This window comes from Silurus meridionalis, chromosome 10, assembly GCF_014805685.1.
Source record: "Silurus meridionalis isolate SWU-2019-XX chromosome 10, ASM1480568v1, whole genome shotgun sequence".
NCBI classification, from domain to species: Eukaryota; Metazoa; Chordata; class Actinopteri; order Siluriformes; family Siluridae; genus Silurus; species Silurus meridionalis.
In genome coordinates this window covers 22,807,831-22,835,346 of record NC_060893.1, presented here as the reverse complement: position 1 = coordinate 22,835,346, position 27,516 = coordinate 22,807,831, and the positions used below count along the sequence as shown (strand labels likewise).

The 27,516-nt window shown below is 39.6% G+C and overlaps 1 long non-coding RNA gene across 1 annotated transcript; it reads left to right on the top strand.

The window, feature by feature from the left end:
* The first annotated feature begins 12,620 nt into the window (after nucleotides 1–12,620).
* LOC124392868 lies at nucleotides 12,621–26,368 on the top strand. The gene is made up of 2 exons (XR_006927234.1): nucleotides 12,621–12,760; nucleotides 25,994–26,368. It is a non-coding gene; the product is annotated as an uncharacterized LOC124392868 (long non-coding RNA).
* Nucleotides 26,369–27,516: the final 1,148 nt, after the last annotated feature.

Below are 27,516 nucleotides of genomic sequence, written 5' to 3'. Positions count from 1 at the left end.
GGTGAATCTCTGCTGTTAGTAAGTGCACATATGCATTTTTTTGTTAAATGTTATGCGATGAACGGGAGCGCGGCGCTCCCGGCTTCAACTCCTTACCGAGCGTGCGCGTCGCTCCTTACCGAGAGAGCCGTGCTCCTTACCGGCGGGCGAGCAGGGTAAGGAGCACGGCTCTCTCGGTAAGGAGTTGAAGCCGAGCTTCAGAGAAAGCGGCCGAGAAAGCACCTGCCACGCCCCTTCGGCCGTTCACGTTTGAGACTTTTCTGTCCCTCGCTTTTGGTTCGGTTTTGGATCTTCCGGTTTTTCCGGCTTCGCGCGTGCCGGTCGCTGTATTTTTTAATTTTCCTATTTTTCCATTCACAAACTCCCTCTCTCTCTCTCTCTCTCTCTCTCTCTCTCTCTCTCTCGGCTTATCTCCCCCTCGGCATCGCGGATGTAAGTTTTTTCGGACACTTTGCTTTGTGTGTTTGTGCGGATTACTTCAGCCTGATGGTCATAAGTTTTCAGAAACTTAGTTACTGTTTTTTTCTCTTTTTTTCCACATGTGGACTAAATGTGAGACGGCACTGTGCAGCCGCTGTTTTTTTTTTTTTTTTGAGCGATCTGTGTGTTTATAATGTTGGAGAATATAATAAAGGTTTGTATGGAGAATGGACGGTGGTTTGTATTGTATACTGGTAAATCTCTGCTGTTAGTAGGTGCACTTATGCCTTTTGTATGTACATTTTTATAGCATGACTTCATCAAACAAATCGCGGCAACGCTGTTGTGTAAAAACCTCCAAAAACACGTGCATGCACATTCTCATTTATTAACGCACATCATGTACATAAAGAAATTTCAAGCACGTTAATTTATTGCCGCCATTTTGATTTTTGTTTATCTCGATCATCGGTTACCTCGATGCTTTTTGGCGACCCCCTACGACATCGACATAACCGGGTTCCACTGTATATAAAAAACACTTTATTGTTTTTGGTAAAATACCCCAGAAATGGTTCAAAAGTGATTTTAATGAATCTAATAAAAGAGTTTTAGCAAAAAAATGGATGTCACAGGAGAATCCTACCCTGAATGTATGAATGGAAACACAGTAGATATTTATGAAATGGAGCAAATAACAGTAAATCATAAACTGGAACAATTTGCATCAAATATGCAACATTTCATAGACCTTAATCAAAGTTTATGATTTAAAGAAACATCACTTCTTATATGTACATGGTTTTCTCTCTTTGTTTTTTCTGTTTATATTGTAAACATAAGTGTAATGTGCATACAATATATACATGAGCAGATATGTATGTGATGGGGGCCGTGCATTTGGTACCCTGGCCTTCAGTGAGGACATACCCAACTTAATCCACCTCTTAATACCACCACTATCACATTGAAATTATAGAAACCATCAATACTGTACAAAAACGCAATATAACAACACGTGGCATTACAGAGAGAGAGGCATTTCACATATGGAGGGTGAAAACCATTTTACTGAAGCAAGAAACCCAGTTAAGACTCCAAACCTCAACACTATAACCTCAACTGTGCACCTACATCATCTGGAGCAGTTCAGAATCAATATTTGTCTAATAACATGACAAAAACAAAAATGTAAATAAAACACAACCTACTCACCAGAGATTCAGACTCGTAATGTGCAGCGCTCCTCAGAGGCTGTAATCCAGTGGTATCGCTCGTATTCACTGGTCTGGAAGTGGTGAACAAACCCTTTCCCAGGCTGAAACATGCTAGCTCGCTTCAGGGTTGGCCGACCTCCTCACCATGTCTAGCTTTTCTTCAAAATGGATTTTTAAGTATGTTCAAGACCAAATCAATTTATTTTCCTCTGTAGGCATAAAAAAGTCTAACTCAGATGTATTAATGTGTGCAGAGCTACAGATGTGTTTTGCCAGTCAAACTTGGCTGCAACAGAAATCAGAATCAGAGGACAGAAAAATGCTGACGCTATTCTGTGAGGCGAAAATGAAATCTGTTTGGTAAAGGAAACAGAACCGTTGGTAATATTCTCAATGGTAAAAGGGCCAGCAGTACTGACTTTGAAGGCCCTGGGCAGCACATAGAGGCTGAAATCTGATTGGACAAAAAATCTAACATCCACATAAACTGTTGGGAATAAATTCATACAATTTCATGGAACAAATATTAGAATTTAGGTTGTAAATGTAGGTCAGTGCTTCTGATAGTGTTTAGGCCAGCAGAGAAGGCTTTGCTGCCCCTGACCACCCACCACTGATATACAGTGTGTGTGTGTGTGTGTGTGTGTGTGTGTGTGTATATATATATATATATAAGACCCATTATGAAAGTCCTAAGAGGTCATGCATTATATTTTTTTTCTTTCTGGATTTCTTGGAATCATCCATGATGCTGTGATGATGCTGCCTGATGCTCTTATGTGGAATACACAAAAAAAAGTTTATGTTGTGATCACAGGGAAACAAGAAAGAAAAAAATATTTTAATGCATGGCCTCTTAGGACTTCCTAATCCATGGCTTTCCCAATCTCTCCTTTATTGTCAATGTACACTTCTTTTGCTTGCACATGGCAGCATTTCCTTAAAGATTCTGTCACATAGTCTGTCTGTACTTAAAATAATTTTTTTCCAAAAAGAAGGTTGATATTAGCATAGAAATGAATAGGTGATTCATATTAAAAGGAGGGCTTGTGAGTCCAAAGGCTCATGTAATAAACTTCAACTGAGATAATAACATTCCGAAAAAAGCCCTTATAACGCCATGGGTTTGCCCCAAAGGGGACACGCTGGTATAAACCGAAGTTATGTTAAGAACACCTCGGCGCTACGACACTTATATTTGTTAACTGAAGTGCGTACGGTGATGTCAGGGGATGCACCTGAAGGCCTCTCAACCTCCACCAACTTGAATACCAATGTGAAGTTTAATGAACAAGTCAGTGGGAGTTCGAAAGCAATAACTGACTTATCGCGAGGCCCAGCGGTGTTTTCAAAAAAGCATCACAGCATTTTGAAAGGCTGTAGAAACCGATGACTCAACGCGCAAACGTTTAATCCTCGTACCCATTAATATGCTGATTTTACAGCATGCTTATTTTTTACTACATCATAATCACACCCCAAACCCTAACACATCTGTGCTTTACACCGCTCAGAGCCTAGGGTTCAGCACTACACTATCCTATGTCCCCGTATTGTAAATGCTCAATTCTGATTGGTCAGAAGGTCTTTTTCGACATTGGTGCTGCTTCAGGAAATTGAGAAAGACAGATTGGGGTGAACTGTGGGCTTCTATATAAGTGCTAATTAAGTGAACATGAATCCTGTGCACAAAACGACATGTAACATAGTCCCGGGAGGTGCAGTGGCTGATGGGAAACTTCTTTGTGACATAATCCTGACATGTAAAGTACAAACCAAGCAAACAAAACAGTAGAATCCATGAACTGTGGGAATGAGGCAAAAGTTTGTGAGTTCAAATCCCAGCACCACCAAGATGCCACTGATGAAGTTGTATAAAAAAATTGGTAAAGCTGCCCTAGATAAGGGCATCTGCCAAATACCATAAATGCAAACTTGGTAGTTTAGTGGTTAAAGCAATGGATTAAGGCATTGGACATTGGATTCAAAGGTCGTAAGTTCAAATCCCAGCCACACCAAACTGCCACTGCTGCGCCCCTGAGCAAGGCCATTAACCCCCTAACTGCTCAAATTGTATAAAAATAAAAAAGTGTATTATTAGGTAAATGTGGTAGCTTAGTGGTTAAGGCAGTGGACTAAGGTATTGGATCTGACGGTTGTGAGTTCAAATCCCAGCAACACCAAGCTGCCCCTTCTAGGCCCCTGAGCAAGGCCCTTAACCCTTAACTGCTCAAATTGTATAAAAATTAAAAATGAGACAATTGTAAGTGTATTATTAGGTAAATGTGGTAGCTTAGTGGTTAAGGCAGTGGACTTAGGTATTGGATCTGAAGGTTGTGAGTTCAAATCCCAGCAACATTAAACTGCCCTTCCTGGTCCCCTAAACAAGGCCCTTAACCTGTAATAGCTTCTCAGTTTTATGACGAATATAAATGTAAGGGCCGCTTTTTAATAGCCCCCTTTTTGGAGCCATTATGACAAGGGCATAACTTGAACTTAATGAGGAATTTTTTGGAACAAAAGTGTTTTGTGGGTGGGGTTACTATAAATAGATAAAAATTGCAGAATTGCAGTGGTATAAAGTATCATGAACTTCACATCATGTATATGTGTGATGAAGTGAGATACCGTTTTCACCCTGCGCTTAATAAAATATTAATAATATACATTCTCGTTATGCAAAGGCACAAGCTGTACCAAAAAGAACACGCATTAGCACGAGGGATCTCCGGGAAATAAATAAATAAGTAACTCCACCATGATAGACTGAGCCGAAGGCGTTGTAATAGCATTTGCATACAGGGAGGAAATTGCTTTACAGGGAGAACACGGGGCATCATCTGAAATCAGCAGCTCTGGAGTATGAAGTGCATTAATAACAATCAGGACTTGTTCTTCATGCGCTACAGGAAAGAAGGGGGGGTGGGGGGATCCTGCTCAATTACATGGCATATGTGTAGCCCTGAAACGAACAGCTAGGAGCTTTATTTCATCCTTTACTGTACCGATACGTTTTCCCAAATTGTTCTCGCTCGGCTCCTTCGCGCTCTTTGATCACTCGCTGCGGCGTGGAGCAAATTGGTTTGTTCACATTTGTGTAGCTGTGCGTAATGTCAGGAAGATTCGAAAAGTGCTTGCTCGAAACATTCGTGGGATTGATGGCGAGTAATTGAGCAAATCGAGTGTCGAGTGCAAAAAAAAAAAAAAAAGAAGAAGGAAAGACAGGAAGAAAAATACAGCAGGTAATAAGTCCATGAATGATACAGGAACATGTGTCATAATAAATAAATGATGAAGGACCTGAGTTGGAGCTGGTAGTGGGAGGGTGCAATGTGTCCCACTTGGGACCACAGGGTGTCTTCACTTTGCTCCTCATCACTTCCTATCATCACAAATCTGGGTTCCGTCTCAAAAACACAAACGCCTGTCAGCCCTGGAGGTTTGTTGACCTCAGATTTGACATGCCACACTCACTGTGCACTAATAAATGCCAGAGGTAATGGAAACGTAGCACCAAACACACCCAAATGACCAAATGCACATTAAACCCTCAAATATCACTAGCCATCAGCCCCTGGTGGTCTGAATTGCCCCAATGAAGCTCAATCAAATGTGAGTCAACCACAAATTAAAACACCTTTTAAAGGTAACTAGTCTTGGATTGGGACAACACTGCTATTCATGGCCCATTAAATTCCCTAGCAGTCTATCCAGGGTGTGTTCCTGCCTACTCCTAATGTTCCCAGGATAAACTCCAGATCCACAAAACCCTGATCAGGATAAAGCATTTGCTAAACCGGAATCAGTTTTCCAACAAAGTCTTGGTTCTGTATCAAACACACACACAAAAGAAAAAACAAACACACTGATTAACACTTAATGCTGGCCTTGGGTTGAAAAAACAACCCCCATTTGCTCCAGTAGGGGTTTATACAAATAAAGGCTCTTATCCAAAGCACAATAGTGGTGCAGTCCCTGGATTAGCTCACCACCTACTGTGTCCTAATAAAGGCTCTTTTAAATTTTGTCCCAAAACACACCCCTTATCGGCCCTTGAGGGCCACTAGCCTTGGATTGCAAAGACAATGGTCATTAATAAGCCCCGTTGCAAATTCAGGCACAATCTAAGTTAGAATTGTGAACAGCCATCGTTTGTGGAGAGACTGGAGAAGTGCCCGTTTAATGGTCTAACAAATCTGCAAAGCACTCATCAGGCCTGAAGGGCTGCTAGCCTGGGATTGGAACATCACCTTTCAATACCTTCACAAATCTGGGCCTTGTCCCAAACATGAATGCATGCATCTATTAACCCTAAGCTTGGAATGAAACACCACCACTCACTGTGCCCTTGTAAGAGGATTTAGAAACCTACATTGAGCATGTTTGGCATCACAAAAATCTGGGCCTTGTCCCAAACACAAATGCAAGCATCCATTACCCCCCAGACTTGGATCGAAAGAGCTCAGATCATTCTGGCTCGATAAAGGCTATTATTTACAAGCTAGGCACCATCATTGCATTAAAACATCTTCTCTTATTAGTTTCATATATTAGGCTTGGTCCCAAGCACAAATGGGCTAGCACTAGCTCTCATTCCCTTTAGGTACCCCTTGGACTGGAATAGAAAGACCACAGAGGCCTAGCAAGGGCTTTTACAACCCAAGCTCTAATGCTGGATTGGACATTCACCTCATATTATCTTAGCATATTTGGACTTTGCTTCAAATATAAATTCAACCCTAGACTTGGATTGAAAACGCAGCATTCTTCGTGCCCTAATAAAACCGTTTACTATCCTAGGCTCCATCATTGGATTGGAACATCACCTTTGATTATCTTAGAAAATCTTTGCCTTGTCCCAAACGTAACTGCAGAAACATATTGTGGATTAGATGTTGGACTTCAAATCGGAAGTTCATAGGTTCAAATCCCAGCACTATGCTGCTGTCTCTTAAGTCTCAATTGCCAGCTGTATAACTGAGATACATTATATTGCCAAAAGTTCGCGGACACCTCATCATAAGTTTGGAATGTGCTTTTTAATCCCAATTTGCTCTTTTAATTTCCTCCACACTTTTGGGAAATGTTCCATTAGATTTTGGAGTGTGCCTGTGGACATTTGTGTTCATCAGCCACAAGGGTGTTAGTAAAGTCAGGTACTGATGTAGGTGAGAAGGTGAGGAGGCCTGGGGTGCAGTCAGCGTTCACATTCATCCTACAGATTTTCAGTCATCAGTAGTAGGGGTCTTCCTCTTCAAAATATGTAAAGCATATCTTCATGGAGCTCAGTTTGTGAACAGAGGCATTGCCATGGTCTGGTGTCTCAATACTTTTGTCCATTTAGTGTAAGTCGCTCTGGATAAGGGTGTCTGACAAATGTGCCCAAATAAGGACTTTTATAACCTAATCTCCATCATTCGATTGCTTCATCGAGAGGTGATTAGCTTTGCAAAATCTGGGCCTTTGTTGCGTCTTAGATACAAGTTGTGCTCCATCACTGGATTGAAACAGCATCTCTGTTATAATCATGGAAAATTCATTCCTTGTTCAATTACCCGTAGGCTTGGAGAGCCAAACTATAGTGCCCTAGTGAAGGTTTTCCTAGCCCAGCTCCACGTGGTGGATTGGAACATCACCACATTCTCGTTGTGAATTCGTGCCTCATCCCCAATAACTCTTCAAGAGCTGATCAAAAAGAATAGGAAGCATCCCACACTGCATTTTAATAAGAACTGCCCCAGATCTGGGTTCTATCCCAAACGCCAATAGCTGCATTCTAATAATATGAGTTCCGATCTGGTTTAAATAATGTATATAAATAATCAAAATAAAGAACCTCATGCTCAAGGCACAAACACAGCCGGGAAGTGAACCTGTGAAGCAGAATTAATGGCTGTTCTAAAGTTTTATGGTCCGAATCGACACATAATGGCTTCACATAATGAATCCGGTTAAGGTTTGTGTTGTTGTTGTTTTTTTTCCTAAACAGGGGAAGTGAGGTGTGATTTACACGTCACATGAAGTGTGCTATAAAAAAAAATTCATGCCACATTAACAGGATGTAAACTCCTGAGTGCTCGACGCAACACGACTCTCGGAAAAGAACGTGGGATCTGTAATAGAGTGGATGCTTTCTTCAGCTGAGGGGCTTCAAGGTGAGTTGTTTGTTTCTTTATTCTGAGTTTAGTGCATGCAAATTGATTATATAGTGTGGGATAAACAAGAGACTGAGTGGGCTATGAAGCTGATGTAACACTCTGGAGAGATAGAGAGAGAGAGAGAGAGAGAGAGAGAGAGAGAGAGAGAGAGTCGTATATATTTTGAAAGATGCGAGTTTAATCGTAAGGAGAAACGCATTATTCTCTTGCATTATTAAATCATGTTTGTGTCAGTCTTGGATTGCGTTTGAGGAGAAGTCAGGGTAAAGTCTGAACAGTATTGCAAAGACAATGTGTCAGAACATAAGCACGAGATCAACAGTAACACGATAGACCTCAATGGAAACTGTTCAATACTGAAAACTAGGGTACTAAATGAAATGAATGTGGATGGTGAACACCATGAAGATGGCTTTAGAATGAAAGGATTCCTCATATCGTCTCAGGCCATGTACATAGTAAAACGTTTTCATTTCAAAACGCATATTTTTGCTCTGTTTTCTGTTTTCTTATTAAAAAAAGCTCTCCAAAACGGATACATTTGAAACCGCTAATTTCGTGTCGCAGTGTGGACTTTGGAATTTGAAATCTGATTGGTTGAAGAAACAGAGCTATTTCTTAATGAGACGATGGTAAAAGAGCCAGCAGTACTGACTTTAAAGCACCTGTGCAGATTAGTTTGACATGGCAGCACATAAAGGCTGAAATCTGATTGGACAAAAAATTTTACATCCACATACACGTACTGGAAGCAGTGCAGCCAAGAGAAACGCTACAAAATGAAGAAAATAAACTGTTGGGAATAATTTAAAACAATTTCATGGAACAACGAATTTAGGTTGTAAATGTAGGTCAGTGCTTCTGATAGTGTTTAGCAGAGAAGGATTTGCTGACCCTGATCGCCCACCACTGTTTTTGCTCATGAGCAGTACAGGGACTTTCAGAGTGGATAAGTAAATTTTGGAAAACAATCGAAAACGAAATCATTTTTAAACAAAATTTATCTGAATAAATGTAGACGTGGCCTCAGGGAGTTTTTCCATTAGCACTATTTCCTCATTGACCAAATCAGGACCCAGCACATTTTTTACAGAATTAACAGGAATGAATACTCAAAACTAACATCTGACAACATTAAGTGCAAATGTACAGCATAAAAGGACAACATAATCTATGAAGACAGTAAATAAGGTGACACTGTAGCACCAACCAGTACCGTTCAAAATCTTTGGGCCGATGAAATGTCTGTGTAAAAATACATTCTTTGAAGTTCTAGCAGCAGAAAATTCAAAACAGCAACCTTTGTGCAAATCAGAATGCGACACATCGTTCGTGTTGTTTTGAGCGGCATGCGGTCTTTAAGATCGAGAGATCAGGAAGACCTCCAACGAGCTCAACCCCTGAAATTGTTGAAACTGTTCGGCAACTTGCGCATGATGATCAGCAGAGAAAGATCCACAGGATCTCACTTCTGCACCTACGTTACTCGCTAGATTTGGCTACTGTCTCCTCGTAGAGGTGGTGGGATTTAAAATCACAACCTTCTAAACAGAAGTCCAACATCTTATCCATTAAGCTACCCATTAGCATTTGGGCCAGTCCTATTCCCTATTCTCTATTCCTACAAAGTTGTGGTAACAGTTCGAGGAAGAACCGCATATGACCGAAAAAAATGATGGTTTCCCAATATGCTTGTAGAGCGTAATTTAGGAGTAAAGTCAACACTTGAAAAATTTAGTTCATCAATGTACAAGTTCATTCACCAAATGTCCAACAAAAATGAGCTCTGTAAGAACAAATGAAGTACTACTGTATGAGTGACTTTACTTCAGCCAGTGTACGTTCAGACTTTATTCAGCACTATAGATTTGAGTTTATCACTGTAAAAGTAGAAACGTTCATTTAATGCTGTAGAGATTACTTATGTATGATTCATACCATCAGTGAAGGTCTTATTTTAGCACTTTAGGAGTGTATTGAGTACTTCTGGCATTGCTCAGCTGAATTAAATAGTAAAATATAATAGTAAACAGTCAAATAAATAAATAATAATTTCAATAAATGGCATCAAATCCACAATCTAGTGAAAATCCTCATGGACTGTTGGTCCATTTATCGGCAGAAATTGCGACCACGCAAATGCCAACCACGAGACCCTGTGCCCTGGGAGCCGCATTAGGCTCTTTGTTAAGCGATGCGAACAAGAGGAGCGGAAAACGAAACAAAGGTCTTTAAACGCTGTCGTTTTCTGGGTTGTTACCGACATTTTTAGTCATGACATTTAAAAATAAGACGGGCTGCAGAAAGGATTCATGTAGAATTTGACATCATTTCTCAAGCAGTGATAAAACTGGGGGTCTGTGGCTGATCAGCCGGTGGCTGCCCTCACCCTCTGCTGACAGCTCCATCCCGGGAGCTGCTCTAATTTATTCCTCTATTCACTGGGATGGACTACGAGGGAGGTGAGACTCTAGGGCTCTTCGGTGTAGTGATGAAACTCTGGCGCAATACGTATCCGAGTCAATCTCATGCAGAAATAGCTGTAAAGGGTCTTCGGCTTTGCCCGTTGCTGCTCGTGGAACCTGCTGCTGAGCTCAGATGCCCCGTCTGTCCGGACACGGCAAAAATGTTATAGTTTAAAATCTATCAGGGTTTTAAGATTGACTGTTTGATTATATTTGAGTGCAGGACATGGGCATTTATTATGCAACCCTGGAGGTACTACAAATATTATATATCATTGAGTAGTGGGCCGTTAGGAACACCAAGGCCTTCTCTGCTAGTTTAAACTCAGAATCACTCTTACGTTTTAATATATTTTTATTCATGAATATGTATTAAATTATTACCAATAGTCCATTCTCTGCTTTTCATATCATGCTGCAAGAAGCAGCGCAACCGAGAGTAAATTTACGTCGGACTTTCTATCCAATCAGATTTCATCCGTCACATCACTGGTTGCCGCGAAGCCAGAGGAAATAAACAGCGCTGCCACCTGATAGATTCAAATCTAACTAGAAGCTGTTGCTGTAACCAATAAATCGTACGTAATGTTGATTAAAACAGTGGACTTCTCAGCAAAAGGCCATGGGTTCAAATCCCAGCAAAATCAACCTGGGCCCTTGAGCAAGACCCTTAACCCTTAACAGCTCAGGCATATAAAAGAGATAAGAAATTGCGTCTGCCAAACACCAGAAATGTAAATTCTAATATAAACTTATAAACATAATATAAACAACTGCTACAAAAATTATCTAAATTCTATATATATATATATATATATATATATATATATATATATATATGATACACCAACTTCTGTAGCACAGGGGCCTTGCTCAAGGGCCCAGTAGTGGCAATACTGGGACTTGAACCCTGAACCTTACAAACAGTAAACCAGAGCCTTAACTACTGAGCTGCCACTTCCCTCTTACTTCTCCCCTGTATGTGGACTGGGAAATGGTAGTCCGGATCATCCTGGAGGATCTAAAAACCTACACACACACACACACACAACAATTTGTAGAACAGCTGCAAGCTTCATGCATTATTCATTGCTAATGATAATGCATGAGACGACTCATCATGGCTGCCCTCTCAGAGGTGTTCATTACACAGTAGAGGAGTTAATTCCACAGTTGTAGGGGTTAATCCAGTAATGTAGCGCTACAAGAACATTGTAAATCCTAATCCAGATGTACTGCTAATTATATTGTATGAGAGCAGACACACACATCTGTGCACTTTTTATACATTTGGAGAACGAAAAAGAGAGTAGGTCAAAGCTGGTGCATCCCCGACTCATTAGTTTCCATGGTGCTATCAATTCTAACTAATGTATTTATCACTAAGCGGCATGCTAATGTCACACGGATGCAGATAAATGTTCACTCAGATTCTCCATAGATATTTAAAACTTCACCCCATTTTTGTATTGTGTATATCGCACATTGAATGTGTTCCTCGCCGATTTATGATCAGTGATTGGTCATTAAGAGCCACGGTGATCAGTGATTAGTCATTGAGAACAATCGTTATCAGTGATTGGTTATTAAAAGCTATGGGGGCTAGTGATTAATAGTTTAGAAGGGGAATTAGTGATTGGTTTCTGGAAGCAATGGTGCTAAGTTAATTGAGTGTTCAATGGTGCAACGGTTATTGAGAAGAATTGTAAACAGTGATTGAACTATAGGAACAGTGGTGATTAGTGATTTGACATTGAAAATGTCAAATGATGGTGATCAGTGAATCGATGGCTGAGAATGATGTAATTAGTGACTGGTTTCTGGGAACGATGGTGAAAAAGGTAATTATTGGTTTCTGGAAACAATAGTAATCAGTGACTGGTTATTGAAAACAATTGTGATTAGGGACAGGTTATTGGAAAAAAGGTGATCAGTGATTAGTTGTTGAGAACAATAGTGATCAGTGATTGGCTGCTGGGGAAAAATGGTGATCAGTGACTGGTGTTGGGAACAATAGTGATCAGTGACTGGTTGTTGGGAACAATAGTGATCAGTGACTGGTTGTTGGGAACAATAGTGATCAGTGATTGGCTGCTGGGGAAAAATGGTGATCAGTGACTGGTTGTTGGGAACAATAGTGATCAGTGACTGGTTGTTAGGAACAATAGTGATCAGTGATTGGTTGTTGGGAACAATAGTGATCAGTGACTGGTTGTTTGGAACAATAGTGGGAAAAATAGTGATCAGTGATTGGCTGCTGGGGGGTGATTAGTGATTGGTTATTGGGAACAATGGTGAGCAATTAAAAATAAGTCACTCAAGGCAACTAAAAAGCTAGTAAGAAGCAGAGGGTCCACACCCACCAGAAATAAACTCCAAGCGACTTGTGCTACCTGTCAGGTGAGATGAACTACAGATGGTCTACAGTGGGGAATATCCTTTGTGCTGTGCTTCTTTTTCATTGGAAATCTCACAGCAGGAACCTGAGATAGGAGGCGAAGTAAGTAAAACATTCATTTTCTGCTTAGCTGGATAAGCCTGGTGTGTGTGTGTGTGTGTGTGTGTGTGTGTGTGTGTGTGTGTGTGAGAGAGTTAAATTCTCAGTGACTTTATGTTGGATATGTTGGAGTTCTGGACTATGTGAACTTCAGTTCTCTGGTATTGATCACTGCAGGAAAGTTTATTGAACAGCAACACAAAAAACGGTATTTGCTACAGCAGCCCAGTCTCAGGAGCATTCCTCACAATAACAAATATTGGAGGAGAACTCAGGCTTGATTACTTCACATGATTGTTATCAGTGGACCTGCAGCCCACACTGAGTGTCTCTGCAACAATCATAGACCTAACAAGCAGTTTAGCTCATCTGCAGGGTTTCATGTTTACTTACTCATACTAATGTAGCCAAGGTCATATAAAACACAACCATCACAACTTCTTCAGGTTTAAAAGCGACTATTTGACTTCAGCAACCGAGTTCGAATGTCCAAATCCAGCTAACATTTGGCAAATGGTTTTTAATAAAGATGCATCACATTTACAATTCATATTAGACTATTGTGAGTCCAGAATACGAACAATTAATTACACATTAAGTTTTGTTCTCCACCATAGAAACTGTCAAGGAAAAGGCTTAACGTGGACTAGATGCGATAACACAGCGTTTATTAGAAGACCAAACTCGATCAAACTGCTTGTATATACATAGTATGCTTTATTATTAATGTGTTCACTGAGTTTGGTCTTCGCCGTCATCGTGTTAAACCATTAAGCTTTTCCATGTTATACGTTTTAGAATGTACCCTATTGTGCGATTAAAATTAGTAGCCATTAAGATAAAAAAAACCGAAACATTTTTTTCTTTCCTTATATTTCCACTGTTCACCCACTAGATGTCGCCATTGTGCCTCTGTATCCCTCATTTGTTACCAATTGTCTCCACCTGTGTCTATTCACCCCTGTGTGTATTTAAGGTCCTCTGTTGTCTTAGTGTCTAAAGTTATCTCTCTGTCCTCTCAGGGTTTATTTCTCGAGTAGCCCCTGTTTCTGACTTTGTATTTAATTTAAACGATTGGGAGTTTGTGAGTTCAAGTACAAATTGGGGAAAAATGGTAGAGAATTGTGCCCCTAATTGGTGTATAATGTTTAATCTCATTAAAATCATTTTAATATAAAATATGAGCTTCCTAAAAAGGATCTGCTCAAACATTTGCTATCTAGTCTGAGTGATTCATATCATCTTTAGAACCAGAGACCCAAAGGAACGAGGAAAAAAAACAACAACCAACAACAAACTTTCTCCTGCTTCCAAGTTCAGAGTGATAACATTCACAGGTCAAAGAGAAAACCCAGATCTCACACTTTTGGGGATTTTCAGGTTCAGAAAGTCGACATTCATCTTCTGCAATCAGAAAGTGTTCCAAAACACGACTCGCCCCTCCTGCCCTCGGTCTTCACACCCCTTTACGCTCATGTTCACAGCTTCTTCACTGTTTTCTGGAAAAAATCTTCCAGCCGGAATGCCTGTGGTTGGGCCTGAGTCTCACACACACACACACACACACACACACACACACACACACACACACACACACACACACAGAGACAGAGGCCTATTGCGTTATACAGAGATGTGCAGCAGGTGTGAGGATCTGCAGATGGGTGTGATAAAGTGTAGGAGGTGAACTTTCGCACTCCACCACAGCAGCACTACAAATACAACAGCAACATTAAACAACGCTGAAAATAAAACTTTCCTCTCGGTCTGTCTGACTTCTGGACTTCTCACAACACCATGGTTTAAATCATATGTTTTTTACACATTACATAGGACATGTTTTTTTGGTTATTTAGTCATTTTTTAGAAAAGTAGGCAGGAGTACAAGGAGATGCGGCAGCAGGTAAAGAGGGATGTGGTGAAAGCCAAGGAAAAGGCATACGAAGAGCTGTAGGAGAAGTTGAACATTAATGAAGGAGAAAAGGATTTGTACTGATTGGCCAGGCAGAGAGACCGAGCTGGGAAGGATGTGCTGCAAGTTAGAGCAATAAAGGATGGAGAGGGAAATGTGTTGACTAGTGAGGAGAGTGTTGAGAAGATGGAGGGAGTATTTTGAGCAGCTGATGAATGAGGTAAATCAGAGAGAGAGAAGGTTGGATGATGTGGAGATGGTGAAGCAGGAAGTGGATAGGATTAGTAAGGAGGAAGTGAGAGCAGTGATTAAGAGGATGAAGAGTGGAAAGTCGGTTGGACCAGATGACATACCGGTAGAAGCATGGAGATGTTTAGGAGAGATGCAGTGGAGTTTTTAACCAGATGGGTAAAGATTTTGGGGGTGAGAAGATGCCTGAGGAATGGAAAAAGTGTTTGCTGGTACTGATCTTTAAGAATAAGGGAGATGTGCAGACCTGCAGTAACTACAGTGAAATTAAATTGATCAGTCACTGCAGCTGGAAGTAGCAGAGCTGCAGATGTTGAGGTTTTCGTTGGGAGTGACGACGATGGACAGGATTAGAAATGAGTTTATTAGAGGGACAGCGCATATAGGACGTTTTGGAGAGAAAGTGGGGGAGGTGAGATTGAGATGGTTTGGACATGTGCAGAGGAGGGACATGGGGTATATCAGTAGGAGAATGCTGAGGATGGAGCCACCAGGAAGGAGGAAAAGAGGAAGACCAAGGAGGAGGTTTATGGATGTGGTGAGGGAAGACATGCAGGTAGTTGGTTTGAAAGAGGCAGATGTAGAGGACATGGGAGCAGCCGAAAGAAGAAGAAGAAAAAGTAGAAGAAAAAGGGGTCTTTGGCTATTGTAGTAGACTGTAGATATTAATTAATTACAGTCAAAATCCATTGTCAAAGTTGCTCAGTCACTTCATGGATCTTCATTGGCTGTTCATGTGGAACCGTCCCCAGATGCATAGAGTGCTCTCCAATTAAAGAGAACATTTATAATTCAGGCATTTATAAATCAGCCCCTATCAGTTATGAGTAAACTGTGGTGAAAGAAAAACTCCATGTGATGGCATGAGGAAGAAACTTTAAGAGAAACCAGACTGAAAAGGAAACACATCCTCATCTGGGTGGCACCGAATGTCTATTTAATATAGTTCTATCATTGTTGAGGTTATCAGCTGTTCAATGATAGACACTTAAATGCAAAACTGTTCATAGCAACTTTAGTCCTAAAGCATAAAGAAATGAACATAGTAAACAGAACTACATTAGATTGCAAAAAACTAGCAAAACTAGCTGATTACACTCGGCTAATCTCACAAGAAATGTTCTCTATCCTAGCTTAGCTAGAAATCCAGCAACAGTGTAGGTGCATGCACAATTAAATCTGTAACTGTTTATCTCATCGGTGAGCCACAATATTCCTTCTGAGACGTGTGTGTTTGCTCGAGCCTTGTAGCTGCTCACACTTAGGAGGCAAATGTCAGCAAACATGTCGAAAATCCGGCAGGAAAATTGAGTTCCAGGTTCATTCATGTGCCTCATTACGGTTTTTCTATAACCTTATGGATCCAGATGAGGTCTTTTGACGCTAAACGTTTTGGCTTGTAATTTGCCTTTGACTTCAAAAAAACCTGCTGATTGTAATTCGGAAGCAATAGGATTGTATTCGCTGTTTTTTTCCTGATGACACACCACTTTTTTTTGGTGATAAAATATGAAAAGTGAATGAAAACGTGTTAACAAAAGACCAGGGTTAAAAAGGGAACAGCATACAGAGTAGAAAATGAAATATACATTGCTTGTACATATTTCATAATGACTTTCACTGTAACTCTCAGGACGGTTCAGGAGCTACAGTGAAACAGTGATGTCTGTGTGGTGTATATGTGTAGAGCTGAACTTATACAAGCATAACAGGTTTAATTTAGTGGTGTAAATGTTGTGAGCATGGAGATCTACAGAGCGCGGGAGGAGGAGGAGGCAAGTGCCGAATTTTTCATAGAAAAACAGCAACAAACAAGCAGTGAGAATGAAAAAACCCTGAAGAACCTACGGCTATGCTGAGACTTGATTAGAGAGGCTAAAATAAGAACGAAAAATACACTCAGCAGGTGTGACTTGTCTCGTCTCTGCATTGTGTTTCTTTGTTAATGGAATCAATGAAACTCTTGAATATGTGCATTTGGGACAATTGGGCTGTCATGTGATTTTGGCCCTATGTGAGGTCTGCAAAATAAAAATGGCGAAATAAAACGGTTTAGATTTGGTGGACCCATTCCACATTTAGTCCCTATTTGCCATTATAAGGTTATAAGGACCTCCATTCTTCTGGGAAGATGTTCTACTAGATGTTGGAGTGTGCTTGTGGAGATTCATTCGTCCACAAGGGTGTTCGTAAAGTCAGGTACTGATGTAGGTGAGATGAGAAGACCTGGGGTGCAGTCAGTGTTTACCTTCATCCCAAAGTTGTTCTGTAGCAGGACACTTAAGATCATGGAGATGGCTTTGTGCACAGGGTTTGAATCTCCTTGCTCAAGCGAAAGGGAAATTTCATGCTAACTCATCCAAAGACGGCTTATACAACCGTGTGCCTCTAATTTTGTGGTAATAGTTTGTGAAAGAAACATATATGGCTGGAAAAGTCAGGTGTCCCAATACTTTTGCCGCTATATTGTATTTAGCATTAAGGACAAAAGTTTTGGCACCCCTTTATCCACCTATTCACCCAAATACTAAGCTTTAATAGAATGTACAGTTCATCCCCTGATACAGTCTCATCATGTACATGCTAGTGTACTGTAATACACAAAATTCCCAGAGATTTCCAAAAACAAGATTTTGTTTCCCCCTTGACCGAAATCCTTCTTCGGCTTTGTGTAGCCTTCAGTTTTAGAAGCAAAACCTTTTAAAATGTTTAAATAAGAAATGGTCGATTCCTGGTTCAATCCTCAGCTCTTGTGTTCGTCTCACATCACATTTCCTTATGGTTCTCTGATTTCCTTCAAACTTCCAAACCGTGCAAGAAGGGAATGGGAATGAAATGGGAATGAAGTTGGAGTTTGGGTCAAATTCAAATCCCAGCTCCACCACTGTGTCCCTCCTGGGCCCTTCAGCAAGGCTCTTAATACCAAATACTTCATTGTAGAAATAAACTGTAAGTTGCTCTGTTACAAAAATATAGTGAGTGGATTTGTGTGTGGTGTCTTGATATGGTCTACATACTGAAAAATAAACAACAACAACAACAACAACATCCGAATGGAAAAAAATGGTTTGGTTGGAACTGCAAACAGCAGGGGAGTTTGCTTTTGCCACAGTGTTTGTATTCACAGAAAAACAAAATACAAAAAAATAGATGGAATAAAGAATAAGAAAAAAAATCCAAAAACCTTGTCTCTTCTGCTAGGATTTCTTCATGACAAGCATCAACAAGCTGGTTCAATGTGTCAAAACCGAAGAACGTGTAAAGCTGTAAATCAGAAGGATATGTAGAAACAGAGAAAAAAACAACAACAAGCATTGATACATGTGGAAATAACACTATATGGACAAAAAGTGTCTGGAAACTTGACTTCTCCAGCTATATGTAGTTCTTCCCCAAACTGTTACCAAAAAATCTGGTCTTTGGAGATCTTTAGATGTGGGAGCATGAAAGTTTCCCATTGCTTGAACTAGGAAACCTGTTCCAGCATCACAATGTCCATATGCACCAAGCCAGCTCCATTAAAACATGCTTTACATGAGTTAGAGTGGAAGATCTCCTGCTGTAAAGCTCCTAATAAATGAATGTGAACACTGACTGCACCTCAGGTCTCCTCACCTCACCTACAGCAGTTCCTGACTTTACTGACACCCCTGTGACTGAATAAATCTTCACAACATTCTCAAGGGTGGAAGTTATTATAACAGCGATGTGGAATTGGATGTTCTAAAAGCACCTACAAAAATCTTACGCTTAGGGGTCCACAAACTTTTGGTATTGTAGGTCTATGTCCAGATTTATGTTCGAATTGAGGTTGACCATGTCAAACTGTTAAGCCTGCTAATGCTATTTAAAAGCTTGCGCATTGTACAAAATCCACTTACGCCAATTTTATCCTGATAATAGCCGAGTGACCGAGCGGATAAAAAAAAACATATTTTGTTCTCGAAACTCTTCCTAGAAGGTCATGGCAGTGTGAGAGCAGTAGCTTCTGGGTAATCTCCGACTGCAGCAGGACTTGCCCCTGGATGGCCCATGGGTGTCTGAGGTGTGATTCTGAAATACAACCCACACCAAGAAGCAATAAAGCTCCGAGTCATCGGCTCATTTCTCCACAGAGTAAACAATCCGGGACTCGCTGACAGCTCCGTCTGTCCTCAGTCACGCCGAGGTGGCTCCCTGAAAGCGCCTGTCAAACACGCTCCATCCTGCTCTATGTCAAGTTATTAGTGGGAAAAAGGAGGAACCTGACAGCTCGTATTGTCCTCTTGCAGTTGGCCCGAGCTTTATTTCCATTCAATCAGGATGAGTATGATCGCCTGACAGCGGAACGAGGCCCAATCACGATTTCAATGCAATTTAGGTCTCAAATTGCATGTCATTTCATTTCATACTCCCAGATCACCAAGGGGGTTTTGAAATAATCGAGCAATATTGCAATGCCTAATGTCTAGAACGTAGACGTTTATCGCGATTTATTTATTACGATATACTTTTGTATGCTTTGACATTGACCTGAAAATATCATGTGATAGAATTCTTTACCCTCCCCCCAAATCAAGGGGCATACGGTTTTATTATTCACGTTTTCACCTTGAGTTCGGCTGTGATGATTAAATACGTAAGTATTCAACCCTCTATTACTGTGAAAATCCGAGTGAATGCATTTGACACCTGTCTTCAGTGGTGTCCTAGCTAAATCAATCCACCTCTTAATACCATCATTATAATGCCACGTTTATAGATACCATCAATCTTATAAAGAAATGCAGTATTACGGTAGGGGCACACCCATACCAGCAGGTGGCAGTAGTCTGTATTCGAATACAGAACCTGGAGAGCCAGAAGTGTGTATATATATATATATATATATAAAGCGAGCAGCGTTCACATCTGGCGTAATCGTTACGCCAGATGTGTTAAAACGGATTTGTGTAGCTTTTTACAATCACGTCTGCTTCGTTGGCACTGGAATTGTCAGGTCTTCTTTCTTGTAAAAAGAAACAGATAAGAAGAAAATGCACTAAAGGTGGAAAATCCTTTCTTACGCATTCCCTCTCCATTGTTGTTTTTCTGTTGTCAGTTCCATTTTTTTCTTGTGTGCTCATTCGCTATGGGAGTTCTCTTTCTCCCAGAGAAGCTCCTCTGCTGATTTGACTCGGCTGAAATAAGACATGCAGGTAGTTGGTGTGAAAGAGGCAGATGTAGAGGACAGGGGGGTATGGAGACGGATGATCTGCTGTGGCGACCCCTAATGAGAGCAGCTGAAAGAAGAAGACGAAGAAGAAGGGGTCTTCGGCTATTGTAGTAGACGGTTGATATTAATTAATTACAGTCAAAATTTATTATCAAAGTTGCTCAGTCACTTCATGGATCTTTTGGCTGTTCATGTGGAACCGTCCCCAGATACATAGAGTGGTCTCCAATTAAAGAGAACATTTATAATTCAGTCATTTATAAATGAGTCCCTATCAGTTTATTCCTAATGAGTAAACCAGTGGTGACTGTGGTGAAAGAAAAACTCCATGTGATGGCATGAGGATTAATTAAAGAGAACTTTGGATGTTATGGAGTTTTGATGCATAGGTGTATCTATTTAATATAAACTAAGGGTGGGAGTGAATACTTTCTCACTGAAGCTCGTTTGTGCATGTTATTTCACTTGTTTTGTTCTTCATTGAAAAGAAAAGCACATTAGCACTGAAAGCTCGTCTCGAACACTCACGACAGAGATCAGCGCCCGGCGTGTCTTCAGTAAACAGCCGTGTGAATAATACTAATAAACTCATTATTGCTTCGGTCAAATCTATAATTACCTCAAATGTGGCAAGAGAAGAGACGTCAGTTTGGATGAATGCACTTTAATTACAGAGTCGATTTAGCTAAAAAGCTGTAAGGCCTCTAATTTATACAACACAAAGTAGCATTTCCTACATAGTGACTAATATATAAATACATTTTTACTGCATGCATATTAACAGAGAAAAAAAGAAACGAATGAAAAAAGTAAATCAGATTGTAATGTTAGATGTCTGTCGTCTACATATTTTTTTTCCATTTTTCTCTGCGCACATTCTGATTTCCAACCACGTCCGTTTTTTTGACGATATCGGTCTTGTGAAATAATGAGGCGACATTCAAATGAGGCCTTGATTCAATTTTACTCGCTCACAAGGACAGTTAATCTCCCTCGAATATGTCCAATGATGAAAAGGACATTTATTGAAAAACGGGGGGAAAAAACGAGAGCCGTGTGAAGGAATAGTGATTTAAACCTGTCAGCTCCGATATGCAGAAACGAGTTCTTATCTGATTCCGATGGAAACATGGCTGAAGAACCAAGAGACAGACAGATGGAAAAAAAAATAGCATGACATAGAGGACATTGACATTCAAAAGCGACATTAAGGACAAGTTGTTTGTGTGTGTGTGTGTGTGTGTGTGTGTGTGTGTGTGTGTGTGAGAGAGAGCTGGGAGATGAAAAACTGTGTGTTCCCTGATTATACTTTCCCATCAGTGTAGCTTCAGAATATCAAGCAGTGCATTTCATATTCAGTATAACGTTTATACATTTTATATATCAGTGTGAATGAATTTCTGAATTCTGATTGGTCAGAAAGGTCTAGTTATATTAATGTTTGTGTTTCTATAGTACCAGATTTCTCTTTTAATAGATTAGTTTATATTAATGTGCCAATGTTTTTGAAAAAATAATAATCGTCTAATAGTTTATATCAATGGCTGAGCGTTTCTATAGTAACAGAGTTGTTTAAAAAAAACATTTTTCCACAGTAACAAATTTCATTAGTAAACAAAAAAAATGGTTTATATTAATGTCTTAGTGTTTCTAATAGTAGCAGATATTTATAGTTACTCATTTCTATTACATTGTTTATATAGTAAACCAGTTTATATAGTAACCAATTTTTATACCAGATTATTATAACAGATTCATATTGTAACCAGATTTCGATAGTAACCGGTTTCTATAGTAACAAATTTCTACAGTAACAGAATTCTATAGTAACCCATAATTTATATAAATGTTTTTATACTAACAAATTTCTACAGTAACAGAATTCTATAGTAACCAGTCATTTATATAAATGTTTCTATAGTAAAACATTTTTGTAGTAACAGATTCTATCGTAATTAAATTCAGAAAAAACATTTGCATAGCAACTGATTCCTAAAGTAACTGATTTCTGTAGTAACAAATAGTTTATACTGATTTCTTAGTGTTTCTATAATAACAGATTTCTATAGTAACTGATTTATCTTTTCTTTTAATTTCATAGTCTTTATATTTGTATTATATTAGTGTGTCTATATACATTTCTATAGTAACTAATAGTTGAAATGAATACCTTAGTGTTTCAGTAGTAATACTAATATTGTAATTTATATTAATGCACACGTGTCTATAGTTTCAATAGTAGTGTTTCTATAGTAACAGATTTCTATATTAACAGATCAAAAGCTATAGTATCAATGTGTAAGTGTTTCTATAGTAACCAGATAAAGGTAAACTATAATATAGTATAGTATACAAAAGCTTGGATTTTGGACTTGGACTTTGATTGGACGGTGAAACTAAAGAGATCTAAACACAGAACAGATGCACACAGTCAGCTAACAAACCAATCACAGAACAGGATCAGAGACCAAACTAGAACAGAAATCAAGACAAACACAAGTATTTGTAACCTTAGCTACTTTGACATCACACAGAACCTCAGGTGCAACTGCACATTGCTGAAGGGTATGCTAGATCATGTTTGGTGACCCGATTGCAAAAAAGAGCGGTAAATACAAGAATAAATACATGCATGCCCCATTTGTGGCGCCCCTATGCACTGCATAAACCCCATTACAAACGGGTAGTGTACTTTTTCAGCTTGTTTCCCAATACACAACCCATGTGCAGGTACAATTAAATGGTTGTCAAGGTACAAGTGCCGTGTCCTGTATTTAAAATTCATTGTAATTGAAGAAAAATAATATTACTGATACACATGATGTATCCTTGAAAGCACTTACCCAAAGACAAATCTTATGAAAAGAAGTGTTAAGTAAAATCCTGAATGAAACTGAGACAGAATAGATCAAGAGAAAAAAAAAGAGAGAGGGAGAAGGACAGGGATTTACCTCAGTGCACATTAAGAACACTCTTTATAGAGTTTTTGAAAAAGCTTTGAAGCTGCTGAAGTGCTCCTGAGGCCTGTTCTGTGTCGAGGAGTGGTCATGCATGCTCTGGAGCCGTGATCACGTCTTTGCTCATAACTCATCCTCTGTCCTGGCTGCCTTTGCTGTGCTAAATGTTTCATCCAGCGGTAAAGGAGTACAGTAAATGCACTCGAGTATAGCATTCGGGGTGAAAAATTCATTCGAACAGATGTTTAGGTTCACATCCATCATGATGCATTTTGCATGAACATTTGAGTGATTCGGGAGCCGTGCAATTATCTCACACTGAGTAACGGGAGTCTGTTCATGATGCAGAACAGCTGCTTGTGAATTGTGTATTGTGTCTCAGGACCTGTTCAGATCTTAGAAAAGAAATAAGACAAATCTTTTATTTAAAAAAGGGATTGTCAATTAACAAAATTATAAAATGACAGTATCATGTCACAAAGTAGACAAACCATTAGAAATCAATGGACAACTCAAATTATGGTCAATATTACTGAAGAGAAGATCAGATTATTATAGTGACTTGGTTTTTTGAATCTTGTTCTTCAAAATGAACCAATCTTTGGATTTCATTTGTTTATTTAGATCCTTTGATCAGAAATGATATAAAATGTTACATTTTCAAAAAGCAAATACCCAACACGTCTACATATACAAATAATCAGATCCGCCAACACGTCTACGTACACCAATAAGCAGATCCCCCAACACGTCTACATACACCAATAAGCAGATCCCCATCACGTCTATATACACCAATAAGCAGATCACCAACTCGTCTACATACACCAATAAGCAGATCCCCCATCACGTCTATATACACCAATTAGCAGATCCCCATCACGTCTACATACACCATAAGAAGATCCCCAACACGTCTACATACACCAATAAGCAGATCCCCAACACTTCTACATACACCAAAAATCAGATCCCCCAACACGTCTACATACACCAATAACAAGATCACCAACACGTCTACATACACCAATAATCAGATCCCCATCACGTCTACATACACCAATAAGCAGATCCCACCAACACGTCTACATACACCAATAAGCAGATCCCCATCACATCTACATACACCAATAAGCAGATCCCCATCACATCTACATACACCAATAAGCAGATCCCCATCACGTCTACATACACCAAGAAGCAGATCCCCATCACGTCTACAAACACCAATAAGCAGATCCCCAACACGTCTACATACACCAATAATCAGATCCCCCAACACGTCTACATATACAAATAATCAGATCCCCAACAGGTCTACATACAACAATAATCAGATCCGCCAACACGTCTACATACACCAATAAGCAGATCCCCCAACACGTCTACATACACCAATAAGCAGATCCCCCAACACGTCTACATACACCAATAATCAGATCCCCCACATATCTACAACACCAATAATCAGATCCTCAACACATCTACATACACCAATAATCAGATCCCCAACACGTCTACATACACCAATAATCAGATCCCCAAACACATTTACATACACCAATAACAAGATCACCAACACGTCTACATACACCAATAAGCAGATCCCCATCACGTCTACAAACACCAAGAAGCAGATCCCCAACACGTTTACAAACACCAGAAGCAGATCCCCAACACGTCTACATACACCATATATATATATATATATATATATATATATATATATATATATATATATATATATATATATATATATATATGACAAAGTCACAGGACAAAAGAACAAACAACTGGGACTAAAAGAGTCAAGAGGTAAACTTCTCAATTCTGTTTCATGTACATAACCAATAAAGATTTTGCTATGCTGTGTTCTTTGTATTTCTTCTTCTGAGTCACATTAAAGACAGTGGAGTAAAAAGTAAATGTACTGAATCATAAATGTAGTTCAGTAGAGAGTAAAAGTTGCTCATATCTTTGATGCTCAGCAAAACTAGAAAGTAGCCAAAAATGTACTTAAGTACAGTAACGAAATACATTTACTCAAATACATTACAAGACTGCTTACATCAGTACTTGACTTTTCTAACACCCTATTGACAATGAATCTCCACAAAATCCAGTGGAACATCTTCCCAGAAGAGTGGAAGTTATTATAACAGTGAATGAAGTCTAAATTTGGAATGCGATGTGCAGAAAGAATTTTATGTTTAGGTATCTGCAAATCTTTTGGCCATATATTATACACTTTTGTACAGACAAGGAAAGTGTATTAAGAAGTAGAAGTAATAATATTATACCCTTTCCTTTCCTAACCAATAAATAATAAGAAGAAATTTTTCATTTCTATGTTTATAAAAGATAAAAACTATTCAAATTAAGTTTTCAGAAATAAGTTAACTAGGTTATTTCTGGAGGAAATGCACCTACGTATATTTGGAGCACTAATAAAAAAAATGTGTTTATATCTCTAAATTCTGCAAACATTTTCAATCATATAAATGAAGTAGTAAGACAGGATCCAATTAAAGCTCCAAGCAGTTCAGAGAAGGCGGTTGTGGCTTTCTATCGTAGGATTTCCACTCACTCGCTAACCTTCTGTTCATCAGGGTTGATCTCTTCATAGCAGGAGTTCCTCACTTGAACTTATGGAAGAGAAGATTTTAATGAGTTTCCAGTTCATTAGGTTCATTTAACAGTTGCAGGAATCCATTTTTTTTCCTCCAGAATTCCCACATATCTGTGTGACCTTCTGGCTCTGTTTTTTTAGCCTTGCCAGAGTCCCTGCTTTTGACCGTTGTGTTTTTAACTATAACAAGACAGTTTGGCTACTTAATAATCTCTCTCCACCTCTGTGTGTGTGTGTGTGGTGACCTACACATGCTCCTAAGATACCAGTGATCCTGTCTTTTTCTGCTCTCTAGACCTGCCTGATCCATAATGTATAGAATTCTCTTTACTTGGAAACCACTCACTGCAGCTGAGGATGGGTCCACATAAACAACACAAGAACCATAAGGATAGACTTGGACTACAGTGGACCCTGTATTGGCCTCTGTATCAGAAGGTCACAGGTTCAACCACCAAGATGCCACTTCTTGGCCGTTAAGAAAGGCCCTTGACACTCAACTGCTTAGTTGTAAATCACTCTGGATAATGTCATCTGCCAAATGGCATAAATGTAAATATAAAGAATCTGCTACAATGGTTTAGAACTGCATCTGCTACGAACAGTTTTGCACTCACTATAATGAATGGATGTCTGGATGTCTCCTAAATAAAGATGGATTTCCTTCAGAGTCTGGTTCCTCTCAAGGTTTCTTCTTCATGAGGTCTCATGGAGTAAAACACATAAAACATGCAGACGCTCTAATGAAAGACACGCATGCAATAATGTTGAGTAAGGGATAAACAAAGGGACCATCTCATTATTATATAGCGCCACGTGACAACGCGGGGACAGTAACAACCCGGAATCATTTCAATGCAAATTGGCAGAGTAGAGGGACAACCTGAATCATCAAACAGCTTGTGGAACAATGCTGCCCATATGTTGTTTGGCTCGGAAAATGATTTCACCTGCTTATTTCTGTCACTCCGGTGCTGTTGGCTTCGGCGCTGAAGGGTAATTGGCAGCCAATCACTCACGACACGCTGAGATTTGTTCTTCAAACGGAGGTGGCGTCTCGAGACGAACGGAAACGGACAAGGAAACGACAGGTTCCATTACGTCGACGCGGAAACGAATCAGGACGCTTTCGTACGAAACGCGCAACAAATACCCGAATCGTGTCACCTGGGTGAGGAAGGTTGTGTTTATCTTCACATATGGGGGGGTGAGGTGAGGGGTCCCAAACTGGGTCAAAATGCTCAGGATATCAAATCAGAATGCTGAAAACAACAAACTAGGAGGTGTTTTTGACATCTGAACCTTCACTGCATCTTTTATAGTAAACCCCTATACTGAATTCTATGGAAATCCTAAGAGGCCATGCGTTATAATAGTTATTTCTTATGATGTCTGTACAATTCTGATTGGTCACGAGATTAATTTATTTCTCTGACAGCAAAACAGTTGCAAATCACAGGGTTTTATTGATATGCTTGTTTTAATAGCATAGTTGCCATTGTAACAACTCATGCAGTAGATTCTCCAGTTTTTTACCCAAAGCTTTTAATTTTGTAATTTTTAAGTGACAAATGTATAAGAATATGGTAACAGTCTATTTAGCATTGATGGAAGGAGACTCCAGTCTCAGTGTTCAACAGCCTTTAAAAGGAAAATGAATGTGATGTGCTAATGTAGAAAAAGAAACTGGACATTTTGACGATGAAAGTGCTCCTCCTGGACAGTATTGGCTCTGCAGCCCAACTGTACATGTTTGTTTCCCAGGGAGCTGGGACATTAAGTTGCAAATTGGTGGTGAAAATCTTTTCTCCAAATGTT